The 12,142-nt window shown below is 44.7% G+C and overlaps 1 pseudogene; it reads left to right on the forward strand.

The window, feature by feature from the left end:
• The first annotated feature begins 7,119 nt into the window (after positions 1-7,119).
• Positions 7,120-8,231, forward strand: LOC121436924 (annotated as a pseudogene).
• The last annotated feature ends 3,911 nt before the right edge of the window (positions 8,232-12,142 follow it).

The following is a 12,142-nucleotide window of genomic DNA, read 5'->3' on the forward strand; positions in this document are numbered from 1 at the left end:
GACTGGGTCTGAAAAAGCATGGGATAAAATTGGACTCACTGAACATAGCAGACAATTAGGACTGCTGAGAAGTCAAGAACAATGACACTGGGTTTTGATCTTACTGCACATACTGGCTTTGTGGGAGCCTAGGCTGTTTGGATGTTCACCTTACTAGACCTGGAAGGAGGTGGGAGGTCCTTGGACTCCCCACAGGGCAGGGAACTGGGTCTGTTCTTCAGGCTGATGAGAGAGGGGGAGTTGATTGGGGGAGGGGGAGGGATATGGGAGGTGGTGGCAGGGAAGAGACAGAAATCTTTAATAAATAAGTAATAATAATAATAATAAAAGAAATTTATGTCTCCTACAGAGATCCTATGTGTAGAAGGAGGAGGGCTGCGTTCCTGCCACACAGCTCCCAGCCACTGGCTAGCTTATGCCCCTAAATAACAACACACAGACTGTATTCATTTAAACACTGCTTGGCCCATTAGCTCTAGCCTCTTACTGGCTAACTCTCACATCTTGATTAACCCATTTCTAATGAGTGTAGCACCACGAGGTGGTGGCTTACCAGGAAGATTCTAGTATATATCCATCTTGGGCTGGAGCTTCATCGCATCTGCCCTGGAGAGGGGTGGCATGGTGGCATGGTGTCTGAGTTCACTTCCCTTCCTCCCAGCATTCTGTTCTGTCTACTCCACCCACCTAAGGGCTGGCCTATCAAATGGGCCAAGGCAGTTTTTTTTAATTTATTTATTTATTAAGGATTTCTGCCTCCTCCCCTCCACGGCCTCCCATTTCCCTCCTCCTCCCCCAATCAAGTCCCTCTCCCTCATCAGCTCGAAGAGCAATCAGGGTTCCCTGACCTGTGGGAAGTCCAAGGACCACCCACCCAAGGCAGTTTTTTTATTAACCAATGAAATCAACAGATTGACATATGACCTTCCCACATCATTTTCCCTTTTTCTGTTTAAACAAAAAAAAAGGAGGCTTTAACTTTAACAAATATAAAACTACTTTGAACTAAGTTGGAGGAAGGCAACTCAGTTTCAGAGTGAATTCGGTTCTGAGAGCTACTTTGACAAAGTCCCACGCACCTGGTGCTGTGTATCAGACTTCCTTCTTCTCTCACATGGCTGGAGACAAGTCTGAAAAATGTGCCAAAAACTAGCATTATGCATTGACACCACATTGATCCTTCCAGGGACTGCATAGAGCCAGTTCTGGCATCTCTCCACTTTGGGAGACTGATGGTATCTCTTTAAAATAAAAAGATTTGCTTATTAAGTATACAATATTCTGCCTGCATGTTTGCCTGCAGGCCAGAAGTGGACATCAGATATCATTATAGATGGTTGTGAACAACCATGTGGTTGCTGGGAATTGAACTCAGGTCCTCTGGAAGAGCAGACAGTGCTCTTATATACTAAGCCATATCTCCAGCACTGATGGGATCTCTTGATATCCCTGAGCCTCCATCTCTGGCCATAGCACCTTCTCTTCTCTCCTTGTGGGGTTCCCCATCTTCCCCTCTCTTAAACAAACACACGTGAGGCTGCTGAGGTGGCTTAGTCAGTAAAGTACTTGCCTTGCAAGCATGAGGACCTGAGTTCAATCCCTACATAAAAATTTCCTAAAAATATATATTCAAGTTATATTACACAGAGCACATTATATTTAGGAAGGTATGTGCATACATAGATGCATATAACACCAATTAATGAGAAAAGAGGCCACGAGTTTTAAAGAGAGCTAGGAGGGGTCTATGGTGCATGTACCCACATACACACTTGCAGACATGCACACACACGCACACACAGAGAAAATAGATGAAGAAATATATAGATAAATAAATGAATGTTAAAAAATGTTAAAGGTGAACAGAGCCCGAGGAATGGCATCCTAGGTTATCCCCTGACCTCTGCATCCTGGTGCACAAGCGTGCACATGCACCCCACACATGTGCACCCGTATACACTCAAATATGCACACACATACAAACAACAGTTGACTGCATTCAGAGCTCAACAGGATAACCCAGAACCAGATAATCCTAATGCTAATTCTTCAGCTCATCACCACCTTATCACTCCTTTTCCAAGACTCCCAGGTGTCTTCGGGGCTGTGATTCAGCCCACGAGAAAGGAAAGGATTTGAGTTCCACTTCACACAGAGGGTGTTCAGATGGCAGTCTGTCTGTTACGCTCTTAAACCCCCTCCAGTGCTAAACTCTGTTGTTCTATAAAAACAAGAGTTGGTAGCGTCACACTCTGTAACCACCACAAGACAGTCTTGATTGCTATATTCTTTGGGTACAATTCAGAAAGTTTTGGCAGTGAAGCTTACTGTTAAAAGTGAGATGAAGAAAAGAAAAAAAAAGAATGAACTAAAAGCAGACGCTGAATGAGAAATGGAGTCAGGGGAGTAAGAAACGGCAAGCACAGGACATACCTTCAAGATTTTATGACAAGCCAAGCTCTACAAACTTCCTAAGATGCTACTGTGAATGGGTTCATTTCCCTATTAGAGGTCTGATCATTACTTAATGTGATAGAATCCTGAATAAGACCAAAACCTACCAACCACCACCAAGTGGTGTAACCATGAACATCCCCCTGGTCCTAAGTATGCCTCTTGGGAGGAACCCTTAGTTTATAAGAAGCAAAACATGTGTTATGTAAGATTAGTTTAATACAATACAGGACCCCAGAAAAATCTCCCTTTCTCTCCCTCCCCCCGCCTCTCTCCATTCCTCTCCCTCTTTCTCTGAATCCCTTTCTCTCTCTCTCTCTCCCTCTTTATTTTCTTCTCCCAGATTTCCCATATCTTTCTCCGCTCCTTCCAGCTTCCTCTCCTCTCTCTTCCTCTTCCCCTGCCCTTCCTCCTCTCTCTTCCTCATCTTCTCATCAAGATCACATCACTGAAAGAATCTGATGCTTAAGATGGTTCCTCCCCTGCCACAAGCTCTCACACTTACAATCTTAGCACTCTGGAAGCTGAAGTTGGAAGACTGCCACAAGATCAAGACTATCTTAGGTTACATCGTGAGTTCTACAGCGTGAGGCACCACCTCAAAAAAAAAAAAAAAAAAAAAAGGAAAAGAAAAGAGATGGCCGTCTCCCGGGAAATGGGAAGGTGTTTCTAATGAGGACTGTGATTATTTAGTAGACAATTCATGGATTCTCTTTCAGGGCTCAATAAATGGGAACAGGAAACATCCAGATATACCCCAGAGTCCACTTATAAGCATGCTATCCATCTTACTCCTGCTCCAGAGATCTCACTGCCTCCACAGAGTAGGTCAGGCCTGAGAGCTAATAAATCATGGTGAGAAAATGTGCCTGGTAAGATGGGTATTAAATAGAATACAGCTCATTTAGGTTGCTTTAATCTCTCCCATTAGATAGTGGGTAATAACTGAGGAGACTTTAGCACATAAATTCTCTGATCTGTAACGTGAGGCATGCATGTGACCTCAGTGGTGGCAGGTACTTGGAATGAGGCTTGCTGCTGAACACTGAAACTCTTCACAGAGGACTCCCACATCCTCGAGTTGAAACATAGAGGGGAAAGGTCTGTGGTTTAGAACAAAGAGACACTGCAGACCTCGGAGCTGGGGAATCTAGGCTCTTGTTCTGGTCCTACCTGCCCCAAATGTACGCCAACCTTTCTTTATCTGTAAATGACAGGCTGGCCGGAGAGGTGTGCAGAACTCTGCCTCCTCTGAGAATTAAAATTACTCTGTTCTCTTCTTATTAAACAAGGTCTTGGTATGCAACCCAAACTGGACTCCAGCTTGTGACGCTTTCAGCCCAGTCTCCCTGGTGCGGGGATTATAGGACTGCACCACCACACCCAGATGGATGATTCCAAGGGTGACCAAGAAAAATGCAATAGTAACACACAGCTGCGTCCTTACCCTGTACCAGTCATTGAGCCAAAATATTTACCAGCACGGAAGGCTGTAAACAGCAGAAGGAGCCTCAGGCTCCTAGAAGGAAGAGCAGGAATGAAAGCACAAAATGAAATCGAGAATGAAAGCAGAAAGGTCTTCTGGGATTACTCCTCTAGAGTCCCAAATGTCTGGGATTTCAAAGGAATCAGAGATGCAGCAGCCCAACTCTGATGTCGCTGATCTCCTCCGCAGATTCTTCCCAGCAACAGAAAGAACATGTTTCTCTCAGGCTGGAGCTCTCTGGTGACAGGCATTCTTTGAAAACAAGCCAATTACGCAGTGTTGCTCTGATAAATCGTGCCATCCCTAGCATTTTATTGTTATATTTCATATATTCTTAAGGGTAAAAATTTTGCTCTCATTAAGTCAAAGGCCCAACTCTTAGTCTTAAAAAAAAAACAGAATATTGTGCCCACACCAAGTGAATGATAATTTTTTCTTAATTTTCAAAACAGTTCCAACACATAAAATCTATTTTCTCCATTCTTAATCCACTAATTCTAATAGAATTGTTTCCGTTGTTGCTGTTTCCCATCTGTCCTTCTGACCTGAAAGACAAACACTGCTAGGATCTAATAATTGACTGGACAGGTTTCATGTTTTCCAGTATGTGATATTTTGGTTTGCTGAGTTTCATTTTCATTCTATTTTGGCTGTGTCTAGTTTCACGATGTGATTAATGACTGAACTCGTCTTGGTCTCCCTGTACAATAGCAGATTTATTCACTTACTATAAATGCAAAACAGAGATGTGATTCTCAATGCAAATGTTGCCCTTAAAACACACAGATATTTATTACCAACTGCTTTTGTAATCAACTTCTTGGATTTTGCACACAGTATGGTAACTATTAACTTTTAAAAATAAAATATTGTCTCTGATAATTACCCAACTCATAACATTGCAAATTGGACTCCTTCTAGCTGAAGACAGCATCACAGAAGAACAGTCCTCTCACTGTGTACACCTTGGAATTATGCCTAATAAGGGCCATGTGCTTGACTGACAACTAGTTTCCCCTAGGGGATAATGTTAACTAGAATTCCAATAATAAATGGATTTATAAAATGACTCTCACAAATAAATTGACCTCATGTTTGACCTGAGTTGATCATCTAGATGACAGACCTAATAAAACACTAGACTTCTTCCCTCAGAATTCTCTTGGCAAGCCATTGGAGCATTGTTCTCTGAGTCAACAAAGATCACTGACTTTCCTGAGTGAGCAGTATTAAAAACCCACCTTACTGTCCAAAAACCACACCCCTCCACAGTGGTTCTGAGCCTGGCTCAGACTTAAATTAGCTGAGTAGCCCCTCTCTTCTGCCTACTCTGGATTCCAAACACACAGAGACATTTATCTCTTGATCTGTTAGCCAGCTTTCATCACTGTGACAAAATGCCAGAGTAAAGCATCTTAAAACAGAAAAGGTTTGATGTGGAACTCCCCTCTGTATGCTGTGAATACAATTGGTGAATTAATAAAGAAAACTGCCTAGGCCTGTTGATAGGGCAGAACTTAGGTAGGTGGGGAAAACTAAACTGAATGCTGGGAGAAAGGAGGCAGAGTCAGAGAGAAGCCATGGAGCCCCACCAGAGACAGATGCCAGAATCTTTAGCTAGTAAGCCACAGTCACGTGACAATACACAGAATAATAGAAATGGCTTAAATTAATACGTAAGAGGCAATAAGAAGCTAGAGCTAATGGGCCAAGCAGTGATTTAAATAATATAGTTTCTGTGTGATTATTTCAGTTCTGGGCAGCCAGGATGAACAAGCAGTCTCTCCTTACAACAAAGGTTTGCTTTGGCTCAGGTTCCTGGGGTTTCAGTCTACAGTCAGCTGTTTCCATTGCTATAGATGTGAGGCAAGGCAGAACATGGGAGAGAATCCATGATAAAGAGGAGTTGTTCTACTCCTGGCAACCAGGAAACAGAGACAGAGAGAGGAGGAAACAAAGAAAAGGTACACTTTCCTGCTGTCTACCAAAAGTGCCATCAGATTACAAATCCCTCAGTAAATTCATGGGTTGATAAGTCAAAGCCCTCATGACGCCGTCATTTCCTTAAAGCCCATCCTCTCACAGCTGAGCCAAGCCCTTGACATGTGCCCCTCGGGGACATTTCAAATCAAAACCATGACACTTGGGTGTGGTGCACTGTCTGTCTCTCCTTTTCTTCCCCACGGTGGGGTTGGCAGTGAGGCATAGAACACAACAACTCAGACATTAGAGAAGTCTCAGTCCTCAAACCAAAGAGGTACAAACGTTTCAGTGTGGTAGAACACACATCTGATAGCTTGTAGACACAAATGCTGTTTGAAATTCACTTACTTGTTCTTTTTTTCAATTTTCATTTAACTTTTTAGCTCAAGAAAGCTGATCAGTGGTTAACAGCACACCTCAAGCTGCAGCTAAGGTAGCTTGCTCTAGCTGGGAGGAGAAGCCTCTGAGATGACTAGAGCTGCCAATGCGTCTAGTGAGACAGTAGATGTGGTCTAGTTTTCATGGGAGCTATGCTTATCTTGAGTCAAAAACTTGCATTTTTTTTTTCAAGGCTGTGAATCTTCTAGGTCCTTAGTACCAGACCATGACTAGCCATTTCCTAGTAGATCCTATTTAGTCCCAGACTAGGGTATCTGGCCTCATTGACCAAGCATCTGATCAGAACTTCACTTAAATTCTAGCCTTAAAAGGTATATTGCTCTCTTGCTCTATTACTGTGACCGAATATCTGACAAGAAGAAATTTAAGGAAACTTGGCTTACAGTTTTAGGGGACACAGTCCCTCGTGGTGGAGAAGGTTTGGCAGTAGAAGCATGAGGCAGCTGGCCTTGCTGCACTTGCTGTAAAGAAGCTGAGAGATGAATGTTAGTGCTTAACTCTCTTTCTCCTTTTTATTTCTTCAGTCCAGGGCTCCAGGCCAGGGCATGATGTGGCCCATATTTGGGATGGGACCTCATTTCAATTAAATATTTCTGGAAACACCAGAAATATGCTCACAGGCATATCCAGAGATGGCTTTCCCTAGTGATTTATATATAACCAAGTTGACAGTGAAGATTGACTATTATAAGAGGCAGAAATCAATTGCTCCCGAATCACAGCAAGCAATGCTCACTGGATGCTTACCGTGGCGCACCTTGATTAAAGCTAGGACTTTCGGCAGGACCGCGGAACCTCCGAGCGTGGCCTCCAACCATGGCCTCTCTGCAAGCCAAGGATGCGTATCTGCAGGACTTGGCCAAGAAGATCTGCACACAGCCTGGCCCCGAGAGGCAGGGGAGCAAGTGGGCTGTCAGAACAAAACGCTTGGAAGCTGCCGGACCCCCCCAAAAAGAAAAGGAAGAAAACACAGAAGAAATCTCGGGACCAGGAACAGAAAGCTGCAGAGCACAAGACGAAGGCCCCAGGGAAGACGGCTCCCACCTCGTCTAGGGCTAAGAAGCTAATGGTGTCCAAACAAGAGAAGAACTCCAGCTCCCTGGAGTCTCCTAAAGATGGCCAAGCCACAGCACCTGACTCTGTCTTTGCACTGGATTTCCTGCTCCAGCGGCTGCATGAGAAGATGCAGCTGGCCCGGGGCCAGGGTAGCACCAAGGAGCTGTCAGCTGCCACCCTAGAGAAAAGACAGCAGAGGAAACAAGAGAGGGAACGGAAGAAGAGGAAGCGGAAGGAGCTTCGAGCAAAGGAGAAGGCTGCAAAGGCTGAGAACAAGGAGGAGCCGGCTGAGGCACCCCCAGATGTGGCCTGCAAGGAGCCGCAGGAGTCAGGGCTTATCTTTAATAAGGTGGAAGTGACTGAAGAGGAGCCAGCTAGCAAGCCCCAGCGGAAGAAGGAGAAGCGGCAGAAGGTGAAAGGGAACCTGACACCACTGACAGGCAGGAACTACAGGCAGCTGCTGGAGCATCTGCAGGCGCTGCATGGCCTGCTGGAGGAGCTGCGAGACCAGGATGCAGGCAAGGCCCAAGAACTGGAGGCCAAGATGAAGTGGACCAACTTGCTGTACAAGGCGGAAGGTGTGAAGATCCGTGACAATGAGCAACTGCTGAGGGAAGCCTTGAAGCGCAAGGAGAAGCGCAAGGCACAGCGGCAGCGCAGGTGGGAGAAGCGCTCAGAGCACGTGGTAGAGAAGATGCAGCAGCGTCAGGACAAGCGGCGCCAGAACCTGCGCAAGAAGGCCACGAAGGGTGAGCGGTGGCTGCAGAAGGCCCGCAAGAAGGGCCGGATACTGCCACAGGACCTGGAGCATGCAGGCCTCTCCTGCCACATTCCTGGTCAGACACCTAGGTGACAGACCGCGGGTCTCCTATGTGAGACTGATGCGTTCTTGCACCACACAGCCATAGTGAGGGCTCCGATCGTGTGCCAAGCCATCATCCTTAAGTAGAACAGTGTCCTCCAGTCCCTGGGAGGGATGAAGAGGATCTGTGCCCAAATCTTGTGAGGGTATGTGTCTGTCTGTCTGTCTGTCTCTGTGTGTGTGTTCATGTTTCTGAAGACTCCAGAAGCAAGGTAGTACAGTTGAGGTAAGCTGCCCACCTGACCTTCCTACCCACCTGTATTTCCGGTGACCATGAGAACAAAAGGCCTTGACTACTGCTTCTGTGTTCACAAGTCCCTGGCAATAGAAGAGAGCCCACAGGAGTTCTCAGGGGAATCTGATCCAGTTAGGTCTGTCTCTGGGCCAGAGCTTCAAAACCCAGAGTCTTTCTGAGATCTGCAGGGTGTGCCTTGGGTAACATGGCCTCCTGTGAGCCAGTTGCTGTCAGAGGCTTGGGAAGTAGTGGTGTGCTGGCTAGTTTATGTCAGGTTAACATAAGCTAGAGTTATCTGAGAAGAGGGAGCCTCACTGAGGAGACAACGTCACTGGACTGGCCTGCGGGGCAGTCTGTGGCCCACGTTCTTGACTGGTGAATGATGTGGCAGGGCCCAGTTCATTGTGGGCAGTGCCAGCTCGGGGCTCGTGGTCCTGGGTTAGATAAGAAAGCTGGCCATGGGGAGCAAACCAGCAAGCCATGTTCCTCTATGGCTCTTGCTTCTTGTTCTGCTTCAAGGTTCTTGCCCTGACTTCTCTTGGTGATGTACTGTTACCTGGAAATTAACATGAAATAAACCTTCCCCCCCCCCAAAAAAAAGCTAGGACTTTCGGGTTCACCTGCTGTCGGTGACGTACATGGAGAGAGTGGTGTGGGGAGTGGAGTGACGGTTGTATCTTACTCCGAGTTCTCACGCAGGTGTGATCCTCCCTGCTGAACCATCAACTCGTGCTACAGACTGAGTGTTCATGTTTCCCGTGATGGGGCTGACTCTCAGAGTCGTGCACACAGACTGGGCGGGACGAGGATCTGAAACAACACTCAGTGATTCCACATCCTAACTGTCCCACTCCACAGACACCTTGCAGCTCTCACCATTCTGTACTGGACATAAAACTCCCTTATGCTACTCTGGACTGTATGGCTGTGGGCAGTACCATCCCACACTACACAAGGGCACACGATAGTACAATGTCTTATTCCATGCTAACATGTGATATACCATCCAACAGCCCCATTACCACCTCCTGTGCTGCTTGGAGTCCTCCCTGAGGAACACTGCACATGGAATGTGCGTCTTTGCCAAGGTACCTTCTAGTTGGTTTAATAAAGAGCTGAATGGCCAATAGATAGGCAGGAAGAGGCTAGGCAGGACTTCTAGGGACAGAGAGGACTCTGGGAAAAAGAAGGGCAGAATCATCAGTCAAACACAGGGAGGAAACAGGAGGTGCAAGATGGAAGAGAGGTAATATCACATGGCAGAATGGAGATTAATATAAATGAGTTAATTTAAGTTATAAGAGCTAATTAAAAACAAGCCTAAGTGAGCTGGGTGGTAGTGGCACATACCTCTAATCCCAGCACTCGGGAGGCAGAGACAGGTGGATCTCTGTGAGTTCGATCGAGGCCAGCCTGGTCTTCAGAATGAGTTCCAGGACAGGCTCCAGAGCTGTAGAGAAACCTATCTTTAAAAACAAACAAAACCTAAGCAAAGACCAAGCTTTCATATAAATAATAATAATTCTCTGTGTCATCATTTGGGACCTAGCTGATGAAACAGAGAAAGACTCATTGCACATGTAATGAGATGATCAGAGCTCTGAACGGGCTCGCTGACCCCTGATTCAGCACAACTCCATGACCCTCAGCTCTGGCTGCTTCTGCAGGAGTCTGGAGAGTCTGTTACTTGAAAAAGATTAGTAGTTTGCTTGGGAAAAGTCGCAGCACTTAGCATGTAGGAGAAGGAAGGCCTACCCCAGAGACACATTAGACAGCTCGGACACTCAGAGTTCTCTCTGTGTTTCATGATTTTAGAAGACTATATCCACAATTTGTAAGTAAACTGCATAAATGTTTTATGGTATCAGAGGAAATTAATCTAAATTAAGAATACTTTAACAAAGTTATTTTTCAATAAGTCGGGTTTTTGTTTTTCTTTCAGTTAGTGTCCAAGTTCATATTTTTGCATGGCAAAATGATATCACAGATCTAATTTTGCATTCAGTTTGCATTATTCCTGTTGCTTTGAAAAGGGAATTTTCAAAGACAGTAAAAAGAATGTTTCATAGTTGCATCAAAGAACTTGGATTGTGGAGATACAACAGCCAGCGGTTCCTAAAGTTAGGGTGCTGTGCAAACCTAGCAATTTTAAACTACAAAGAAGACAATAGCCTCGCCTGATACAGTATTTCACTTAAGTCAACAGAATTAGTGCTATATTTATCTTGCGGATGAGGGAAGCCAACAGAGAACAGCAAAGGGTTCTCAGTTCTCACCATGAAACTTTCAGATTTTCCAGCGCTAAATGTCAGCCATTTATATGAAATTCTTAGTCACCCAGTAACCTGCTAATATTCATAAGACAGTCTGGGAGCTGGCCAAGGAAGGAGGCTGAGGATTAAACCTCCTGCCAAGCAGAAAAGGCGTTCCGGTAGTCAAGTACATGAGCTAAAGGGGAGATGGAGTTTAGACAAAGCATATAATCATCCTTCCAATCTTCAATAGGCAGAAATGAATACATAAATGAACCTCTGCAGCATTCAGAAAAGGCCGCAGTTCAAGTGTGCACACATACTGTACAACACACAGTCATATGTTGACTCTTTAAAAATAGAATTTTTTAAGTATGTAGGGTGCATTGATGGACTGAGGATGTAGTTTTGTTGGTAGAGTTCTTGACTAGCATTCACAACATATGAATACCCAGTATCACATAAGCCATGCTTATCACATAAGCATGCTTGTAAACCTTACCCTTGGGAGCTGGAGGCAAGAAGATCAAAAGTTCAAGGTCTTACTCAATTACATATTAAGTTTGATGCCAGCCTGGATTATGTAAGACTCTATCTAAATATACTATTTGATAGAAGATGATAGATAGATAGATAGATAGATAGATAATAGATAGATAGATAGCAGATAGATAGACAGACAGACAGATATAGATGGTAGGTGGTAGATAGATAATAGGTAGATATATAATAGATGACAGAAAAATAGATGATTGATAGACATAGATAGGTAGATGATGAAAAATAGATAGATGATAGATAGACAGAGAGACAGACAGACATACAGACAGACAGACAGATAGATAGATGATAGATAGAGATAATAGATGGTAGGTAGATAATAAGTAGATATATAATAAATGACAGAGAGATAAATAGATGATTGATAGAGAGACATAGATAGATAGATAATGATGGATGGATAGATAGAGATAGATAGGTAGACAGAGATACAGACAGACATACAGACAGATAGATACATAGATAGTTTCATAACGAGAGAAGGGGAGAGAGGAAAAGAGAGAGAGACTCAAACTGCCTTGATAATGGGGGAGTTTGAATGGGAGTGGACAATAACTGACTTGGGGCTGTCAGAGCAACAGCAGCACCCATGGGTGCTGGTACTGGCCCAATTAGAATTCTGACAACCTCCTTAATGATCTGGAAAATGGAGTGACTAGCTCATTAGTGAAATTCAGAAGCCAAAGGGGATGATGGGTTGGCTGCAAGAAGGTGTTAATAGACCAAGGTGCAGCTTAGGGAAATGTTCACTCATCTAATCAAGCCAAAAGTCACCATGTGAAACTCATTTCATAGGAGCTGTGTATCCAGAAACCACCAATGCATGCAGAGACCAGCCAGTGGCTGAAAGAGGC

This window comes from Microtus oregoni, unplaced genomic scaffold, assembly GCF_018167655.1.
Source record: "Microtus oregoni isolate MIOR12 unplaced genomic scaffold, Mior012 000002F_ref0000024, whole genome shotgun sequence".
Lineage (NCBI taxonomy): Eukaryota > Metazoa > Chordata > Mammalia > Rodentia > Cricetidae > Microtus > Microtus oregoni.